At 42.4% G+C, this 21,592-nt stretch overlaps 1 non-coding gene across 1 annotated transcript; it reads left to right on the top strand.

Annotated features, from left to right (window-relative positions):
• The first annotated feature begins 19,005 nt into the window (after positions 1-19,005).
• Trnal-aag (transfer RNA leucine (anticodon AAG)) lies at positions 19,006-19,087 on the top strand. The gene has a single exon. It is a non-coding gene; the product is annotated as a tRNA-Leu (tRNA).
• Positions 19,088-21,592: the final 2,505 nt, after the last annotated feature.

The raw sequence follows: 21,592 nt of genomic DNA, 5'->3' as shown, positions 1-21,592 counted from the left end.
AAATCTTTCATTTGCTAACTATGCCTATCAGTAGTTAGTGCCTTCAGTAGTTTGAATCTTTTATTTAGCTGGCAGTAGTGGCGCTCGCTGTATTGCAGGAGTTCGAGTAACGAAGATTTTTGTGAGGTAAGTGACTTGTGAAAGGTATAGGTTAATGTTAGTCAGGGCCATTCTTTTGTAGGGATTATTGAAAGTCAGATCACGTTGCGCTAAAAATATTGTGTGTCAGTTTAATCACAGTCATGTATAATTTTTCTAAGGAGACGTTTCAATATCAGGAATCATAAGTTGCATCAGTATCAATGTTTTAATTAATTAGTGTTAATTAGAACACTGTCATTTGAACCTGTATCGAGATATTTAGACATTCTACATCGATTGTGATATTTCAAACTCAATTTTAAAAAAGTGTCGGAAAATAGGTTGTGCAGTGCTCTCATACCAGGTTTTGGGGGTTAATACAAAGAAGCTATCCCCCATAAAAGCTGTTACGTCACTGCAGATAAGAGGTGTTTTCGGCTTCCAATAAATGTTATTAATGTTGGGGATAATTTCTAAACGGGACATCAAATGCGAAAACTTTAATAAAGAGACCACGAGTAAAAAGATCAGAGAGAAAAGATCCATACGAAAACAGAAATGGATAACACAGGCGAACGATGGAAAATTTTTTTTGCTGAAAATAACTTATTCTTCTGTTTTTTAGGGTGGGAAATCCAAATATGATACTTAAAAAACTGTATCACCCACCGTTTCTTCACATTTTATAGTTAAATTCATTACATTAAAGATTCTTTAAAGAATTTAACAGCTTTTGTATGGTTAAAATAATTTTAAAAGGAGGTGTAATGAATGTAGATGACGTAGGTAGCACTGCTGAAAAACATTTACTGGCAAAAAAAGGTCGATTCTATTTTTGTGTTAACAGATGGTGTTTTGTTTAATCTCACTTTCCCGTTTCCTGTACATGTCCACAGTACAATTTCTAATCGTGGTTGTAAAAACTCAGCTGACAGTTTTTGTTATATTTGTGGTGAATTTGTGATTAAAAAACACCAAAGAAATATTACAGACTTTGTGTAAAAGGTTTATCTATCATACTTTGGATCTAAGCATGGTGGTCAAGATAAATTTATGCGCCGCATAAGGTATATTATGTGTGTGCTGGAGATCTGAGAAAATGGCCCAAAAAGGAAAAAGAAGCCTTTAGATTTGCTGTTCCTATGATATTGAGGCAGCCAAGGAATTATTCAGATGATTGCTACTTTTGCAGTGTTGATATTGCTGTTCATAATTCGAAAAAGCATCCGACCAGTAGAGCTTGGTGAAGATATGCCGCCGGCCCGTGTGGCCGTGCGGTTCTCTGCGCTTCAGTCTGGAACCGCGTGACCGCTACGGTCGCAGGTTCAAATCCTGCCTCGGGCATGGATGTGTGTGATGTCCTTAGGTTAGTTAGGTTTAAGTAGTTCTAAGTTCTAGGGGACTGATGACCACAGATGTTAAGTCCCATAGTGCTCAGAGCCATTTGAAGATTTGCCGGTTCCTGAACCACCAGATGATTTAAATTCTATTCCAACAGAAGTATTTTCTGATGTAAAATATGATTTAGATGAATCAGATGATGATTAATTCCATTGTAATACAGAAAATCTAGAGCCCAAATTCTTTACTCAGACCGAGCTTAACGATTTGGTTAGGGATCTGGGCTTAACGAAAGAAAAAGTTGAATTGCTTGGCTCTAGATTCAAAGAAAAGAACTTATTGGCAGTTGGAACCAGCACAAACACGTATGGAAAGAGAGAGCAGCAATTTTCCAAGATTTTGCAACAAGAAGGTGATTTGGTGTACTGACGGACATTCCCGGTCTAATGAGTGAGTTTGGTATTTTGATTATTGATTCATCCAAAACTAGTTTAAAGGGTGTTTTATTACACAATGGAAACATGTATGCATCTATACTTGCTGGACATTCTGTACATATGAAAGAAAGCTATGAAAACCTAGAAATAGTGCTAAATAAAATAGGTTGTTCTGCTCATGGTTGGATGATATGTGGCGATCTAAAAGTAACATGCATGCTCCTTGGTCAGCAAAGTGGTTTTACCAAATTTTCATGTTTCGTGCATGAATGGGACAGCAGGGCAAGGGATCAACACTGGTGCAGAAAGACCTTGCGAGAACACAATTCTACGCAAAAACCTGCTAGATCCAAAAAACGTACGCCTACCACCTCTACATATAAAATTAGGCCTAATGATACAGTTTGTAAAGGCTGAGCCTAAAGATGGAGCATGTTTTAAGTATCTCTGCCAAAAGTTTCCACACCTTTCAGAAGCTAAACTAAAAGAAGGCGTATTTGTCGGACCTGACATTAGAAAATTGATCTTTGATGTTAACTTTGAATCCACAATGATCTTAAACGCGAAAGAAGCAAGGGTATCATTCAAGTTAGTCGTTACAAAGTTGTTAGGACATGAAAGAGACCCAGAATATGTTTCTATTATAGCTACAATGTTAAAGAAGTTTAAAACTTTAGGATGTTTAATGAGCCTGAAAGTTCACTTTTTGAACAGTCACCTTGATTACTTCTCGGACAATATGAGTGATGTTAGTGAGGACCAAGGAGAGCGTATTCACCAGGACATTAAAGTGATGGAAAAACGCTACCGAGGCCGCTGAAACAGCAACATGATGGGGGACTACCGTTGATCACTTCACCGAGAAGTTCAGCAAGCGACTCATCGTAGAAAAAGCTATTCAAGAAGCTTTTTGTTTTTAAAAAGAAAAAAGAGAGAGAGAGAGAGAGAGAGAGAGAGAGAGAGAGAGAAGCAAAATACAAACCAATTCCAGCTGACAAGTGAAACGTTATTAACAGATATCATTGTTTTAAGTAGCTTACTCTAAATACAAACCATGCTTATGTTGTAACAAAGCGTTTCATTAATTTTCCCCGTTTCCCGTACATAGAATTTTTATACTGTGTAATAAAAAGCATATTGCTCGAAAACTATAGGTGATACAAAAAAACTAAGGCTAGATTTGGATTCATCTCATAATAGTCTATAAGGATCAGCTATCTAAGTAAAAAAAAAGTTTTAAAAAATTCGTTGGCCTCTGTAATTTCAAGCAATTGCAACAGAAAGTGTCTGTTGTGTTATTATACGAAAAATCGATTAAGTGTATATCTGTCGAGTGCTTGCAATGGACCTTTCGTTTACAAAAAGAGAGGAGAATTCAGCAGATTTATAGCACGCTGCTCACCTTCTGGGACTGTAACAAGGGGAAAATGTTAATGGTACCAACAGCATCCGTCAACACATGGTGTAAGGTGACTTGCGGAGAACTTATTTTCAGGTCGATGAGCGAACGCCTAAAATAGCAAGATAACAGCTCTTCAACGTATGAACCTAAGGACTGCTGCGTTTTTGTTGTATAGGATCGTTGGTTGTTGCGCCTCGTCTGCTAGCAGTATATTAAAATACCTTGTAGGCTACAAAAACTCTGTATTACTAAAATACAGTGTCTGAACAGGACCAACTGCCTGGGCCTCATGAAAGTTTTCTTGTAGCATGAAATAGCAGCCGTGGGAATGCTACTAAAACCGTGTTTTACTGATAAAGACGGAATTAAGAGAATTGAGCGAATAGTAAAGTGCAGCACAGTAGAAAATATATTGATTACATAAATTGATCATGGTAGCGACTGTCTATAGAAGATCTCGAATTGTTACACAGTGACGTATGGGTTATTCTATTGCACCATCTTTATTCATCCACTACAAACTCATTGTTTGCCGACATCTGCTACCAGCGATGAGTCTATTCCTTGTCGTGGGATACACTCACCGTCTAACCAAACAGGCAACAAAATTCGATTTAGCTCGTTGCAATACACAGTAGTCTGACTACAGGGAAATTATTGATCGAGTTTCGCTTCAGCATGAACAAAAGAGACATCTTTTCAACTGAAGTCACATAGTAGATCGGCATCCTCTAGAGTTGGCGCAATGGGTCTACGTTCTAAAAGATCATTCAAATTGTCGGGTCAACAGAAGCGTCCGATCTTACCCGTCGGCTTTGACCCGTGACGTAAGGGACCTACACATTGATCTGTAGCGTAGCCCTGAATACGAGGTTAGGTTGGGAGTTTTTTTTTGGAATGCGGCCGCGGCAGCGGCCGCCTATGATTCGAAAATATTGATTTGACACTAATGAACATGTATACGTAATATGAAGCAATTTGATGAACATATTGATCTGTAGCGTAGCCCACTTGAGGTTAGGTTGGGAGTTTTTTTTTTGGAATGCGGCCGCGGCAGCGGCCGCCTATGATTCGAAAATATTGATTTGACACTAATGAACATGTATACGTAATATGAAGCAATTTGATGAACATATTGATCTGTAGCGTAGCCCACTTGAGGTTAGGTTGGGAGTTTTTTTTTGGAATGCGGCCGCGGCAGCGGCCGCCTATGATTCGAAAATATTGATTTGACACTAATGAAGCCTGTGGGGGGATGGGGGGGGGGCACTGCAGACTCCCCCCCCCCCCGCATAACGACACATGATGATCAAATTTTGAAAAAAAATGAAAAATTTTTTCCGTACCTGCTAAACTGCATAAGTGCCGATGTATGTAGGTGTAAGGGAAGCTTTCGTTTCTTAGTTTTCTATTGGGGGATGTGATCGGTAGGTTCTGTTGAGCTATATAGGTTAAGGGAAGTGTCCGATTATGGATAGGAATGTGTTTTTTGGTATTTGGTCAGTTTTGTGATGTTGATTTATTTCGTTGTTTTGCGTGGTTTTGAATGGCGGTCGGTGGCTACATTTCTGTATATTTAGTTTCTCCGCACCCAAAAATCCCTAATTTCCCACGCTTGTCCCGTTACAGTCATTAGGCTTTTTGTGAAACTTGTGTATTTCAGTGTTTACAATAGGTATGCGATGTTTTTATATCCGCCATATTGGAATTGTTTATAGTCGTTTCCGCGGTATTTGTGACGTCATGGGTCAAAGCCGACGGGTAAGATCGGACGCTTCTGTATTTCCAAATTGTCATCTAGCTACCCCGATTTAGTTTTTCCTTGGTTTACATTAGTGAAATAACACGAATGGTTACTAGATCCTTTGTAAAGTTTTGTTTCTCACTATCGGTCTGAACTTGTGTTCCGTGTCTGATGATCTAGTTGTCTAAGGGATATTACACCCTATTTCTTCCTTTCATCCATTACTGCAGAATGCTTACTCCGCCGTTAAATACTACTAATCTTCTGATTCACTGTTGGGTGTTTACACAGTTGCATCAGCTTCTAGATTCACTCTGCAATGATTTCTGTATCATGCAGGCTGCGCAGGTTAATAAGATATTCTTTTACGAACGTGTATTCACGAAGTTGCAGCCTTACTAGACAGTGTTAATCTACACTGTACAGGGAATTTCCAGACCTCGTTCACTGAGAATAGGATGTATTCTCTGAGTCTTGAGAACTGGAGCATAAATCACTCAAGTGTTGTCATCTGGCTGCCTTACCAATAATATGTAATAGAGAAATAATAACATGGATTTATATTTTTTCGTTTTACTCTTGGCGGATTATTCAGTAATTTGATAGTTTGTAGTAAGTTTAAATTGGTTGCTGCTAAATCGAAAACTGATGCCGAACTTTCAGGAACGATGTTCTTCAAATTAAGGCAATCTAGCACATATCAGTAAGAGAGTAGCACCCAGTGCTCTACAGCCCTTCATGTATACTCCGTAAGCCACCTGGTGGTGTGTGGTGGCTGATGCTTCTTAGCCGGCCGCGGTGGTCTAGCGGTTCTGGCGCTGCAGTCCGGAACCGCGGGACTGCTACGGTCGCAGGTTCGAATCCTGCCTCGAGCATGGGTGTGTGTGATGTCCTTAGGTTAGTTAGGTTTAAGTAGTTCTAAGTTCTAGGGGACTTATGACCTAAGATGTTGAGTCCCATAGTGCTCAGAGCCATTTGAACCATTTGACGCTTCTTAAACATGCATCATTTCCTCTCTTCCCTTCTTCCATTTGACAATGGTCCGTAGGAAGAATTACAATCGGTAAACCACCGTATGCACTACCCGAATTTCTTCAGTGTACTCGTTCTCGCACGTATTTTGCCAAATGTGCGTGACTGGAGCAAGACGCTGTCGTACCTTCCACGGAAGGCATGCGTTCGCAATTTCAACATAAAACCTCTTCATGATGCTCAATGCCTTCGTCGTAGCGTCTGCCAGTGGGGATTTTTGAACATCCCCGTAACGTTGCCGCGCATATCAAACGATCCCATGGCGAAACATGCTGCTCTTCGTAGGATTTTTCACTTTTTCTTGTACAATTCGTAGAGGTAGCGGTTGAGCAATGCTAGGTGTCCATAAAGTGACGCTACCATTTCAAAAAAGTTGTAACCTGTAAAGTGTTAGAGATAATCGACGTTTGTAGTTGTAAAGCGTTTAGCATTTATTTCCTTTCTTTTTGACGTGGTGTGCATCAAATTGGTGACAGACCAGGAGAAGGTGTAACATGACATCTGGTGGGCAGAATCGAAATCTGTGACAACAGTACTGCGGAATTATAGATGCCAGTATTTGGGAAGGGAGGAGGGGGTGGAAGGAGGCACCACCAGCAAATCTAACATAATGAGATTATTCAAAAGATGTAGACAGGTAATGTCAAAGACCTTCCTTTAAGTGGAACTGTGTCTCAAGAGCATGTTGAATGCAAGATACATTTCAAGGTAGCCCCCAGAAGTCAATTCGTAGTGCATTACGCGAACGGCTGTCAGGAAGATAACCTCTTCGTGAAGTGTATGTAGGCGTGAGACCTGAGTTTCTCATGGCGTATACAATTTTCAAATGAAAATGGCGGGGTGTACTGCCGCCGAAATATCGGCGGTCGCTGTAAATATTACCTGGCTGAATTCTCGTAATCGATTCCGCCTTATTGCGTAAAAAGTGGAATTAACGATCCAAGCATTGAAGTCAAACGATAATCCTCTGCGATATCCATTCGCGTGTTCCATGCTGACCTCCAAATATGCTGACGATGACTACCTGAAAAAGTGTCTGTTCTTAGATGAAGCGAAGTTCCATATCTCGGGACCTGTGAATCGCGACAACATTAGGATTTGGAGTTAGGAAAACCCACGCAACACATGAGAACACATTCCTGTTCCTTGATGGCCGAAGCTTAATGTTTGGTATGGCCAAACGGGATGAGAGCCCATTTTTCTTGCCAGAGAAAACCATAATGTGGAGTGTTCACCTGGACATGCTGGAACACTTCCTGCTACCGGAGATCAAAAAGCTGCAGCCGTCCGGCACCTCCCAGTATGTTGGTTCCCCCCCCCCCCCATCCCCCCTTCTGCCCCGCCCACCTTCGCCCCCACACATACACTGGAGTTTGGACGTGCCGGACATGCTGAATGATATTTCCTGAGAGGTGGATGTGTTGTGTGATAGGCTCCATCGCATGCCGCCCTCGCTCTCCCGGTGTCACGCCATTAGACTTCCTTTTGCGTGGTTATGTCAGTGAGCGCGTGTACACAACAGCAGCCAGTGACACTGCTATCCTTCGTGCACGAATCAATAAAGCAATCAGAAGCGTAGATGCTGCAATGTCGAACCGCTCATGGCAGAATTCGAATATCGCTATAATGTTCTACGAGCGACGAGTAGGGCACACATAGAAATTCTAGCATAACAGATAAAAGCTTTGAGTGCTGTTATGCCTTTTACAACAAAGCACTATTGTCTTTGTTTACCAGTTTCAATTTATGTCTTTTTAAAATAGTAGTGGGACTTTATGGACAGCCTGTTCTCATTAACAGATCGAACTAGTGTTTTGTACGGAACTTCTTTTATGGATGAGTTACATTTTCTTGAGATTTTTCCAGTGAATGTCAGTCTGTCATCTGATTTCTCTGTGATTAGTATTATGTGGTCGTTACGTCGCTTTGTACGGTTAGTCCTAAAGATTCTGCAGTTGCCCCTACTTTGAGTATGTTCAGCGGTCCTATCTTACAGTAAAGGATCTACATCTACTTCTACAACTACCTCTACATACATACTCCACAAGCTGCCGTGTGGTTGATGGCGGAGTTTGCCCTGTACCAATAATATTAATTTTCTTTCCTACTCCACTCGCAAATAGAGCGAGGGAAAAACGACCATCTATAGGCCTCCGCACGAGCTTTAATTTCTCTTATCTTCGTAGTCCTTAGGCGAAATAAACGTTGGCACCACTACGATCGTTCTGCAGTCAGTTTCAGATGACGGCTTTCTAAATTTTCTCAGCTGAGTTCCTCCAAGATAAAGTTGCCTTTCATCACGGATTCCCATTTGAGTTCCCGAAGCATCTCCGTAAACCAGTGCGTTGATCGAGCCTACCAGTAACAGAGTATAACAGCCTGCCACTGAGCTGCTTGGATGTCTTCCTTTAATTCGGCCTGATGCGGATTCCAAGCGGTCTAGTAATACTCAGAAATGAGTACCACTAGCGTCCTTTATGCTGTTTCCTTTACACAAACATGCTTTCCCAGAATTCTCCCTACAAACCGAAGTCGACCAATTGCCTTCCCTACTACGTCCTTACGTGAGTGTTGCATTTCATCTCCCTTTGCAACGCTACGCTTAGATATTTAATCGACATGGCTGTTTCTAGAAGATCACCACTGACGCTGTATCCGAACGTTACTGGTTTGCTTCTCCTGTCCGTCTACATCAGCTTACATTTTTATAAATTTAGTGCTAGCTTCCGTTCATCACACCAATCAGAAATTTTGTCTAAGTCATCTTGTATCCTCCTATAGTCACCCAGTGACGATACCTTCCCGTACTCCACAGATCAGCAGATAACCGCAGATTGCTGCTCTCTCCGTAAGCCAGGTCATTTATGTATCTAGAGAACAACAGCCGTCCTATCACACTTCCCTGGAGCACTCCTGAAGATACCCTTGTCTCTGATGAACGCTCGCCGTCAAGGAAAACGTACTGGGTTCCGTTACTTAAGAAGTCTTCGAGCCATTCACATACGTTAGAACCTACTCCGTATCAGTACTGACAACCTGCGGTGGGCACTGTGTCAGACGCTTTACGGAGACACAGGAATGTGGGTCAGCGTGTTACCCTTCGTCCATAGTTCGCTAGGTATCGTATGAGATCAGGGCAAGCTGAATTTCGCACGAGCGATGCTTTCTACAACTGTGCTGACGTGTGGACAGAATCTTTTTCAGTCTCAAAGAAATTTGCTATATTCTAACTGAGAATATAGTCAATAGTTCTGCAGCAATACTAATATTAGGGGTATTAGTCTGTAATTTTCAGAGTCCGTTGTTTTACCCTTCTTATATACAGTAATCACCTGCGCTTTTTTCCAGGAACTTGGGACATTGTGGTGGGCGAGAGTTTAGGGATCAATCTAAGCTAATTAAGGGACAATGCCGCACCGTAGTCTTTTCCTTAGGCTCCCATCCGAACCTGACGACGTATTTGTTATGAGCTATTTCGGTTGTTTCTCTACGCCACGGACGCCAATTGCTACGTCCTCTATGCGAGAGTCTGTGCGATGGTCAAACGACGATATATTTTTGCGATTCTACATCTACATCTACATGGTTAGTCTGCAATTCACACTTAAGTGCCTGGCAGAGGGCTCACCGAACCATTTTCGCCCGCATCTCGTGGTCGTGCGGTAGCGTTCTCGCTTCCCGCGCCCGGGTTCCCGGGTTCGATTCCCGGCGGGGTCAGGGATTTTCTCTGCCTCGTGATGGCTGGGTGTTGTGTGCTGTCCTTAGGTTAGTTAGGTTTAAGTAGTTCTAAGTTCTAGGGGACTGATGACCATAGATGTTAAGTCCCATAGTGCTCAGAGCCATTTGAACCATTTTTGAACCATTTTCATACTACTTCTCTCCCATTCCACTCTCGAATGGCGCGTGGGAAAAAGGAAAACCTAAATCTTTCCGTTCGAGTTCGGATTTCTCTTATTTTATTAAGATGATCATTTCTCCCTACGTAGGTGGGTGTCAACAAAATATTTTCGCATTCGGAAGCGAAAGTTGGCGATTGTAATTTCGTAAATAGATCTCGCCGCAAAGAAAACCGAGTTTGTTTCAGTGACTGCCACCCAACTCGCATACCATATCAGTGACACACTCACCCCTATTGCGCGATAACACGAAACGGGCTGCCCTTCTTCGCACTTTTTCTATGTTCTCCGTCAGCCCTACCTGGTAAGGATCCCAGACCGCGTGGCAATATTCCAGCAGGGGACGGACAAATTAATGTAGGCTGTCTCTTTAGTGGGTTTCTCGCATCTTCTAAAGTGTTCTGCCAACAAAGCGCAGTCTTTGTTTCGCCTTCCCCACACTATTATCTGTGTGGACTTTCCAATCTAAGTTGCTCGTAATTGTAATTCCTAGGTATTTAGTCGAATTGACAGCCCTTAGATTTCTGCGATTTATCGTATACCCAAAATTTATCGGATTTCTTTTAGTACCCACGTGCATGACCTCGCACTTTTCTGCTGCGTGAGCTATTTCTTAAACGAAAATTTAAAACTTCGGCTTTCGTATTGTTGTTTTCTGCTGACACACCAGACAGGTCAACCAGTGACTGGATAGAAGCCTTCCAACTTCTTACTGAATTTTCCTAGGACCGGAATTTTCTCTGGTTCTCGGCAATATCATTTTCTAAGGTAAGACGGTAGTAGATGTATGTCTCACCCATCGATCTTTTTACAGACACACGGGTCTGCTAACTTTCGCTTGTCATTTGTGTGTTCTGTTTGCTTGCGAATCTCAGACCTGGGACAATGATTACAGGGTCATGTTTGACTAAATCACGACTGGAAGTGCCTGGTCCCCAGTCCCTGCTTGGATAGTGATCGCAGAAGTTGGATGATTCACTTCTGCACGGTGAGGGTTTCCCTGTCTCTGTACAGAGACTGCGGCGCAGTTACCCTCGGTGCGGTGAGAGGAGCGCTCCTTGCCCCCCAGGCCAGAAACCTCGTCCAGGGGCGACGGTGGGGTGCGTCAGCGCTGACAGACTGGCTCACGTCTCGTCTCAGGGAGGGTCTGGAAGGGGCGAGCAGACCGCAAGTGAATTTCCAGCGTCTGAGGGGAGATGGAGAGGAGAGATAGGGAGGCGGGCCGGGATTTACGGGGCATCGACAGCCATGTCATTAGGGAGTCAGCCTCGGCCGCGGCGCCCTCTATTTCTGGAGACTCCCATCCGCTGGAGAGATCCACGATGCTGATACCGCCACTCCTCTAATCGCAGCCGAGGCAGATAATGAGGCGTCAAAGTCGACAAATATAGGAATTTTTCAAGGACTCTTATTTTTATCTCTGCCGCATACCATCCCCGTCTGAACCCAGTACAGGTGTGTTTCTTTTCCAGTCCCTAAATGACAATGATTTAAGCCGTAAAATTATAAAAATTTTAAAAGCTTTCTATAAACGCTTTAAAACTTTCAACATTTTTCTATACATTTTCTCAGTAGCATTTAACACTAAAAAATTGTTTCCACGTGATGACTAATTCCAGTAGCTTAACCACCATCTTCAGATCACATATAGTATTACATGTAGAATTACACACTGAGGCGCCAGAGAAACTGGTAAAGGCAAGGGCATTCAAATACAGAGATATGTAAACAGGCAGAATACAGCATTCCTGTCAGCAACGCATATGTAAGACGCCAAGTGTCAGGTGCTGCTGTTAGATCGGTTGCTGCTGCTACAATGGTAGGTTATCAAGAATTAGGTGAGTTTGAACGTGGTGTTACAGTCTGTGCACCGGCGATTTGACACAGCATCACCAAGGTACCAGCCGGCCGCGGTGGCCGAGCGGTTCTAGTCGCTTCAGTCCGGAACCACGCGACTGTTACGGTCGCAGGTTCGAATCCTGCCTCGGGCATGGATGTGTGGGATGTCCTTAGGTTAGTTAGGTTTAAGTATTTCTAAGTTCTGGGGGACTGATGACCTCCCATATTAAGACCCATAGTGCTCAGATCCATTCGAACCATTTTTTTTCCCCTAAGGTAGCGATGACGTGGAGATTTCCCTGTACGAGCATTTCACGAGGGTACCGTGAATATCAGGAATCCGGTAAAACATCAAATCTTCCACATCGCTGTGACCAGAAAAAGATCCTGCAAGAACGGGACCAACGACGGCTGAAGAGAATCGTTCAGCGTGACTGAAGTGCGAAACTTCCTCAAATTGATGCAGATTTCAATGTTGGACCATCAACAAGTGTCACCGTACCAACTATTCAACAAAACATCACCGATATGGACTTCCGGAGCAGAAGGCTCACTCGTGTACCCTTCATGATTGCACGACGCAAAGTTTTACGCCTTGCTTGGCTCCATCAACACCGACATTGAATTGTTGATGGCTGGAAACGTGTTGCCTGGTCGGACGAGTCTCATTCCAAATAGTATCGAGTGGACGGGCGTGTACGGGTATGGAGACAATCTCATGGACCCTGCATGTCAGCAGGCGACTGTTCAAGCTCGTGGAGGCTCTGTAATGGTGTGGAGTTCAAGCTGGTGGACGCTGTGTAATGAATTGAGTGTATGCAGTTTGAGTGATATGGGACGCCTGATACGTCTAGATACTACTCTATCGGGTGACACGTACGTAAGCATCCCGTCTGATGACCTGCATCCATTCATGTCTGTTGTCCATTCAAACGGATGTGGGCAGTTCCAGCAGGACAATGCAACATCCCACACGTCCGCAATTGCTACAGGTTGGCTCCAGGAACACTCTTCTGAGTTTTCCACTGGTCACCAAACTCCCCAGACATGAACATTATTGAGCATATATGGGATGCCTTGCAACGTGCTGTACAGAAGAGATTTCCACGCCCTCGTACTCTTACGGATTTGTAGACAGCCCTGCAGGACTCATGGTGTCAGTTCTCTCCAGCACTACTTCAGACATCAGTCGAATCCATGTCGCGTCGTTTTGCGACACTTCTGCGTGCTCGCGGAGGCACTACACGGCATTAGGCAGCTGCACCAGTTTCTTTGGTTCTTCAATGTAAATGTACTCGCAGTGTACAAGATCGTTGCATCGGTCGTAACATCCCTATTTTAATCTCCGGGTAAAATGTGTTGTGTACTGTCATGTAATATATGAAAGCAATTGGAACATAAAGCCTTTACAGCGTTGTACAAATTTTTTATCCAAGACCGAAGCATTCATGAAATTATTTCCGCTACAGTCAGTAACTGCAAGCAGAGATTTATCATGTAAGCTGTACTTGAAATCAGTAGTAAAACATGAAATACGCGGCAAATCTCTGCTTGCAGTTACAGACTGTAACGGGAATAAGTACATGGGCGCTTCAGTGTCTACAAAAATTTTCACGACGCTGTACAGACTTTTTGTTTAAATTTTTGTCATAGATAACGTGGCTATGCATAACTATAACTGGTGATTAAAAATAAGAATGCTACGGATGATGCAACGGTCTTGTATAATAATAATGCATCTATAATACTACACGTAATCTGAGGATGGTAGTTAAACTACTGAAACTGGTTGTCACTTTGTAATTAATTTTTCCATAGGGAATATGTAGAAAAATTTTGGAATTTTAAAGATTTTATAGAAAGTTCTTAATATTTTATAAGTTTACAATTGGTTAGCTGCTTACGACCGCTTCTCTTTAGGACAATGTCAGATATATTTGGCAATGATTTCCCTCTCCCACAATTTTTGTTATCTTGTATGTCATGTTCACTAGCACGAAACTGAGCAGTACGTGAATTTATAATGGAAGGGTAATAATAGAAAACATGAGAAGTATGTGAAACCTTTGCAGACGTCAAGCCATAAGTTTAAAGAAACGTATTCAACGACGTAACACAGGAATTAGCTTATTTTTTCCGAGAGTTCTTCGACAGAATAGGATTGAGCAATGAGGTAACTTCTCATTTTAGACTTGAAAGTACATGGATTATTACTAAGATTTTTGAATTCTTGTGATAGCTTATTGAAAATGGATGCAGCAGAATCCTGCACACATTTCTGCACAACGGTCGAGAAGGTGCGTTCCTAATGTGGATTGAATTCCTACCTAGTATTAACCGAGCGAAAACTGCTAACTCTTGTGGGTCAGTTTATATTATTAACAACAAACGGCATTAAAGGAAATATTTATTGAGAGGCCAATGTCGGAATTCCCAAACTAACGAGCAGGGGGCAACAAGAGGTTCGCGAACTTACACCATTTATTGCTCGAACCGCCTGTTTCAGAGCCAGAAATGCCCGTTTTGAATCAGGAGAGTTAACTTCAAAAACAGTAGCAGACGTCATAAGCGAATGAATAAAGTAGTTAAATTTTTCGGCAAGATCCTGAACATGCGATGTCCAGTCTCAGTGAAATTGCAAAATGATTTAGATAAGATATCTGTATGGTGCGAAAAGTGGCAATTGCCCAAGAATAAAGGAAAGTGCGAAGTTATTCACATGTGTACTAAAAGAAATCTGCTAAATTTCGTTTACGCAATAAGTCACACAAATCTGAAGGCTGTAAATTCAACGATCACATAGATAATATTGTGGGTGGTGGCAACCAAAGACTGAGATTCATTGGTAGTGCACTTAGAATGTGCAACAGGTCTACTAAAGAGACTGTTTACACCACGCTTGTGTCCGCCCTATTCTCGAGTACTTCTGTGCAGCGTAGGATCCGAATCAGATGGGACTGACGGATGTCAGCGAAAAAGTACAAAGAATGTCAGCTCGTTCCGTATTATCGCCAAGTAGGGGAGATAGTGCCACCGACATGATACGTGAATTGGAGTGGCAATCATTAAAAGAAAGGCGTTTTTCGTTGCGACGGGATCTCATGAAATTTTAATCGACAGTTTTCTCATCCGATTGCGAAAACATTCTGTTGGCACCCAGCTACATAGGGAGAAATGATCATCACGATAAAATAAGAGGAATCAGGATTCGCACCGAAAAATTAAGGTGCTCGTTTTTCCCGCGCGCCGTTCGAGAGTGAGACGGTAGAGAGACAGCTTGAAGGTAGTTCATTGAACCCTCTGCCAGTCACTTTATTGTGAATAGCAGAGTAATCACGAAACTGTAGATGTAGATGCAAGCATCCACCAACCACTCTCCAAGACCTGCGAGCAGCACCACGGGAAGACTGGGCGGTCTGCCTCAACATGACACTGATGACGTTATCCACAGCATACTCTGTCTTTGTCAGGCCTGTATTGCTGCCAGAAGTGGTCACACCCCATAGCAAGCACATTAAATAGTTGACGGAATGTGTCTGCAAATCTGTTAAGTTGGAAAAGAATGAAGAACATTTTCGTCTAATGTTATGCATATTGAAGTTGTTTACTTTCTGTATTCTTTACATTGTTTCTACTTTGCTACCACCTGTTTGCTGGGTGTTTTGTGATGTCCTTAGGTTAGTTAGGTTTAAGTAGTTCTAAGTTCTAGGGGACTGATGACCATAGATGTTAAGTCCCATAGTGCTCAGAGCCATTTGAACCATTTTGAACCACCTGTTTATACTGTTTTGCAACCTTGCAAAATTTCTGTTGTTGTTTTAATTTTGGCGACCAGTGTAAAAGGGGTAGAATAGTCGGACAGCTCCTCACGAGCTACACATTTCTGCAGTCAGTGTTTAGCGACGCTTCAGCTGATATGAAGAGCAATTCCGTCGGACAGCGGACGACTGGAAACGAATGATTTGGAGCAATCAGTCACGCTATGCCCTGAGTCAATCCGATTGAATGATGTGGGTGTGGCGGACGTCAGGAGGACGTTTTCTGCTCAAATGGCTCTGAGCACTATGGGACTTAACACCTGAGGTCATCAGTCCCCTAGACTTAGAACTACTTAAACCTAACTAACCTAAGGACATCACACACATCCATGCCCGAGACAGAATTCGAACCTGCGACAGAAGCGGCAGGGCGGTTCCGGACTGAAGCGCCTAGAACCGCTCGGCCACCCCAGCCGGCGAAGTTTTCGGCCATCGTGCAAACAGTAAAGTACGGAGAAGGTGGAGTTACGATATGGGGGTGGGGGCAACACCTTCGAATTGAGTTAGGACGCCCACTTGTCTCCTGATTCTAGCGTCCGTCTCGTTTCGGTTCTTGAGAAGGAACAGGATGCCATCCCTCCATAGACATTCAGGCAGGTCTCTGAAAGTGCCCCCAGCTAGGTTCAAGGTGTTATAAAGGCGCAGGGTCGACTAAAAGGTGTTGAGATAGCTTTGATCACATAGTGTGTTTCTCGTGCCTAAAAATGCGGCGGTATCTTTCGATACTGGAAATTATCTGCTTGATTTCTTGTGAATATTTGTCTGTGTATGGGAAAATCGGATTTTCAATCTCGGTCTCAAGCCTACTTCCAGTCGTAATTTCTACTTTATCATTATATTCGAAACAATGTTACCAAACTTCATCTTTCAGTATCAGACAAAACTAAGGGATGCTAGAACTTAATATTTAACGAAACACGTCATTAATGACCAAGTCGTTACCCTGATGAGTAAACGTTGCATTAAAAATTGCTCGGACCCATTCATTCGCCTTATATGACTTACGGGATTCATGGGAAAGATAAACCTAACAGCTTTTCCTGAGTTTTAACCTTACTCATTTTGATTTTGAGGCCAGTGCTTTAACCAGTACGTCACTTTTCTTCACTGCCGTCCAGTTTATCACATCTGCTGACAATTTTCTCTCCTTTTACACTGACCAAACTTCGCATTTTATATTCATTCCCACCTTCCTTTTTAACAGCCCGAAACCAACATCATTATTAAACGTAATGATTGTTCACGGCAAGATGAAGCACAACTGGCGTGGGTTCTTACAGTTTCTCAAGATGAAATGACTTTTACCTGGGTAACTGAAAGCGGTTGTCTGATATTTGTAAGGATACGAGGCTTCTTTAAATCTATTGTTGAAGCAGTTTCCATTCGCTCATTTCTAAAAATTATCATGTGGTTCGCTATGTGAAGTTCGGATTTAGCTGTGTTACCAAGAAACGGATGTCATAAGATTTCGTTGATTTCCCGGTATTTCGTCGAATATTTGAAGTCTCCGGAACGGATACGAAAGCAGTAGATGTGTTCGAGAGTGGGATCGGACGCTATGAACTATACTCATGTCCGTTGCTATCATAGGAGAAGAGGTGTTGGCAGTCTATCATGCGTGTTTGACATTTGACTAGCACGTGCGGTGGAATTTATAGCTCGCACTATAGAACGTTCTAGCATTTCATACACAATAGACAGACTGTGGCTGAAATAATTACCACTCGGAAAATGTACCCATTTCGCACAGGAGGAATCAGTCGTAAGAAAAAGAGTGGATGTCGCTCAAACGGACTACAAGGCCTCAAATTTGCTTCTAAGTTTGTAAAGTGCAAAAATAGCGTGGCAGCGTGGCGTTACGAAACTGCTCAAACGATTCCAAAGGGAAGTGTTTCCCTCTTGAATTTACTACAATAAAAAGCCTGGGTTATTTTGAATATTTTCCCAGTAAACCGTGGCAAGAAAACAATATGATTATTAAAGTTCTGATTATAATGTAACATCGTGACGAGCGAGAGAAATGCCCAACGAGGACAAACTCGACCGGAAAGTGTATGTAAATAGACTTAATGGTTGCTATTAAAAGATGGTAATTACGCTTCCACGTAAAATTTCATGTTTCTGCCTGTTAATCTTGGTGAGGCACGATACGTTAAGCCAGTCAAGCGATTGCCGATGTTATTGTTCGAAAACAATAAATCGATCAACCTAACAAGATTATTAAGTAAAACATTTACGCAAAGAACTAAGAGAAATGATCCGAAAATCAATTTCCGGTACGCTCTGCTTAGAGATACAGTATAAATAGCGAGAGGCCACGTAATGTGTAGGTTATACCCTCGAACCATTTCGTCACCAATCCTTTCTATAAGGCCGCTGAAAAACCAAAAATCGAAAAACTAATACAAAATAATTATTATTAACGTGGGAAATAATCAGGTCTTATATTTTAAATGAATTTCACACACACCTTAAATAAGTACTCTCTATTTAAATGAAAATTGCGGTACATATAAACAGGGTACTTACGTTACAGTTTCCAGGTCATAAAACAGCACCTTAATATGGCGAGAAAAAAACTTTTTTACAAAAGGCTACACAGGTTTCAGTCGTTTCAGTAATCTTGGTGTGTTTGTAAAGTCTCTGGTCAAGTATATATCATTTGGCGTTAAAGAAATAAAATATTTCACACATAGAATGAAATGGAAACTCACATTCCTTACAAAATTAACGTCTCTTATCGAGATACAATTATGTTATAATTTATGATTTCACGTTGGTTCACGGGGGTTGCATAAATGTATCTCTAGGATAACGTATGTAATGTTATAGATGGAAAGACGTGAGATAGCAAAGTTCAGAGAGCTCTCATTGCAAGAAGAGCTAAGAGGCTAGCCAGTTTCTCGAAGTGTTCCTGATGGTCATCTGAAATGACGCGGAGGCTTACCGATGGGTCGTTTTTCCTCAACAGTAACCGTCAACGGAACCATGGTGCAAAATTATAGTGCTACAGGAAAAGCTACCCACCGCCACACATCGTAAGGTGTTTTACCAGCAGCAGGAAGTGATGGATTGTGGAGTGATAGGTGCAGAAAACGAGAACGTTACAGTTGCCTTCGGGCCTGTAAAATGATAACATGATTACCACATCTACGAGTTCGGTAATCGGTGTTGTCAAAGACGACTGTTCTTCGTTTACAGACGCACGTTAAGGGCTCCATTTTTACCCCGGTAGCTGCATCGTCTGGCAGCTAGGGTATGTCTTGTGTAACTCACTGCCTAAATACAGTGACGTGTTCAGCCGGGAGTTGCCCAATACCACGCGTCAACCGTTATGATTTATCAGTCAGAAATTCGTAAACGATAAGACAGTTTACGTAAACTACTTAAACGTGAACTACACTCGCTCCATCACGGTAGCGTGGCCGAGCGGTCTAAGGCGCTGGTTTAAGGCACCAGTCTCTTCGGAGGCGTGGGTTCGAATCCCACCGCTGCCATAATTTTTACACGTTCCCCAGCAATTACCTCTATAAGATAAGAACACTTACATATACACACCACAAGTCACAGCTCAGTAAGTAAGGGAGAGTATACCGTATCATTATTTACGATTTTCTTCACTGTTCCATCCGCGTACTGTCTATCGTTGTGCTGCTGTATAGCTCTAACACCGCGGATTTTCTTGGCCGCGGTAGCAGCAGAATTATGGGCGCACAGTCCGCTTTGAATAAAGTTATTTCGCGACAAACACTTTGTCTTTCTTCCAACAATTACCGTTTGAGTTCCCCGAGCATTCCTGTTACATTTTCGTATGAACTGTACAGATCCGTTAAAAACCTAGCAGCTTATCTTTGTATTCGTTCGATGTCTGTTGCTACTTTTACTCAATACGGCCTCCAATCACTGGAACAGCAGAAGTGATTACGCTATTGTTACACACTTTGTATGCGATTTCTTTCAAATTTTTCTATATGCTTCCTAACAAATTTTAGTCTTGATTTCACGCGATCGTCCCACTCCAGATCGCATCTTAGTATTGTCTCTAAATGATTGTACGCTTTGACGTGCTGAAGAGGTCGCCACTGATCTTGTAATCAGATGCGTTTTGGCTCATTCTCTTTGTTACTGGAATTCTGTTACATTTATCCGCATTACGACACCGTATCACAACATTAAGAATCTTACAGAGTAGTCAATATTTTGGCATCAAGCCTACTAAGTTCTCTATTAGTCACTGCCTGCTGCGATGCATGGTGTTGTACGATTAGATCGAAGATAGAAATCACTACAGCGACGATACTTCCTAGTAGACAACAGCGTCATCAGCGCACGAGAAATGACACAGTCAAAAGGTCTTCGAGCGTATAAGGAAACTGTGATCTTACAGCGGTTGATAAAGTACAGTGTCGTACGCGAAATCTAGAAAGATGGAATACACCCATTCAACTGCGAAATGTCTAATGTGTAATAAGGATGCTGTGTCCCAGACGGGCTGTTATACCTAAATGCTTGAACATTCAGTTAGAGAATCCTTTTTGTCTCTAGAAAAGTCATTATGTTGGACAAACGATCCTGTTGGAAGAACATTCGCAACTGAGCATTATAGCAGAGGTTGAAAATACCGCTTCAGTTGTAAGTTACTTTATTTTCACACGACCGGTTTCGGACTGTTATTATCCCATCCTCAGGTGTAGTACTGGAAATAGCAAAAGGCGGGAGATAATTTTCACACGCCGCAACACCAAATTCAAACAAATTTTTTTCTAAAAGAAGTTTTGAAAAAAAAAACAAAAAACAATTTTCTAAAAAATATTTTATGTATATTGCGGCGTGTGAAAATTATTTCCCGTCTTTTGCTGTTTCCAATGCGACACCTGAGGATCGGCTTATAACAGTCCGAAACCGGTCGTGTGAAAATAAAGTAACTTATAACTGAAGCAGTATTTTCAACCTCTGATTTTATGTTAGAGCTTAAACCATGCTCTCGAAACCTGCAACTAGTGTAGCGATGTAGCTACAGACACTTTCAGGCACCTCATCTTCAACAATTTGGTAGTTTCTACCGTCAATGAATGTGAGATCTTCCCAAATACGACAATCCTTCAAATTCTGGCTGAAAACCCTTAAATACTCTATGTGAGCAAAAGTATCCGAACATCTATTAGTAGACATCGACACGGTGTGTGTCCATCCTTTCGCTTTATGACGGCTTGAACTCTGTCTACGTGTCTTTGGAAGGATGGTAGTCTATTCTTCCTCAAGACCTGGAACCAGAGGAGGTACTGGTTTTTGGAATTTGGGGTCTGGTGCGAAATCGCCTTTCGAACGCATCCCAAAGGTGTCCCATTGGGTTCACTTTGGGGCGGGCCAGACAATGTCAGAAATGTTACTGTCCACAAACCACTCTGCTTTGTGGCCGTGGATTGTAATTCTGATACGATCATCGTCACCGCAATGCCCCTTTACCGAATGCAGTACGCACTACTGTAAAATGTGTTTATAACCTTCCGCATTTAGCATTTTCTTACGCAAAATAAGAGGACCATACCCTAACGACTAGAAACATCCCCATACCGTAACACCACCTTCTGCCTACTTCCCTGCTTGCCGTACACATGATGGCAGCTAACAAATCCTTCCATCTGATTGCCACAGGATATAGCGTGATTCATCACTCCAAATAACTTGTTTCCGCTTAACTTCGCAGTTATCTCACCAACAGTATACACGGGCAGTTGTAAAGGACTGAAATGTCCCCGAAGGATGTGTGGCTCGAAGTCACTGAGCTATCGTGACCGACCCACTCTGCTGTTACGGCCTCTCAACTGACAACAATACTCCCCGCCTACTATTATACTTGTGGGTGCGTTTCTAGTGACGTTTAGTGGTCGATTCCGCAATACGTAGTGTGTCTGGATACTCTTGATCGTATAGTGTACGTATCCCACATAATGGATGCGATGTCAACTGTCAATTTGATGTTAGGCAACGAAGCATCGACG

The sequence above is a fragment of the Schistocerca cancellata genome, chromosome 1 (genome assembly GCF_023864275.1).
Source record: "Schistocerca cancellata isolate TAMUIC-IGC-003103 chromosome 1, iqSchCanc2.1, whole genome shotgun sequence".
Lineage (NCBI taxonomy): Eukaryota > Metazoa > Arthropoda > Insecta > Orthoptera > Acrididae > Schistocerca > Schistocerca cancellata.
Note: the sequence above shows the minus strand (reverse complement) of the source record. Positions and strands in the feature narration are given on the sequence as shown.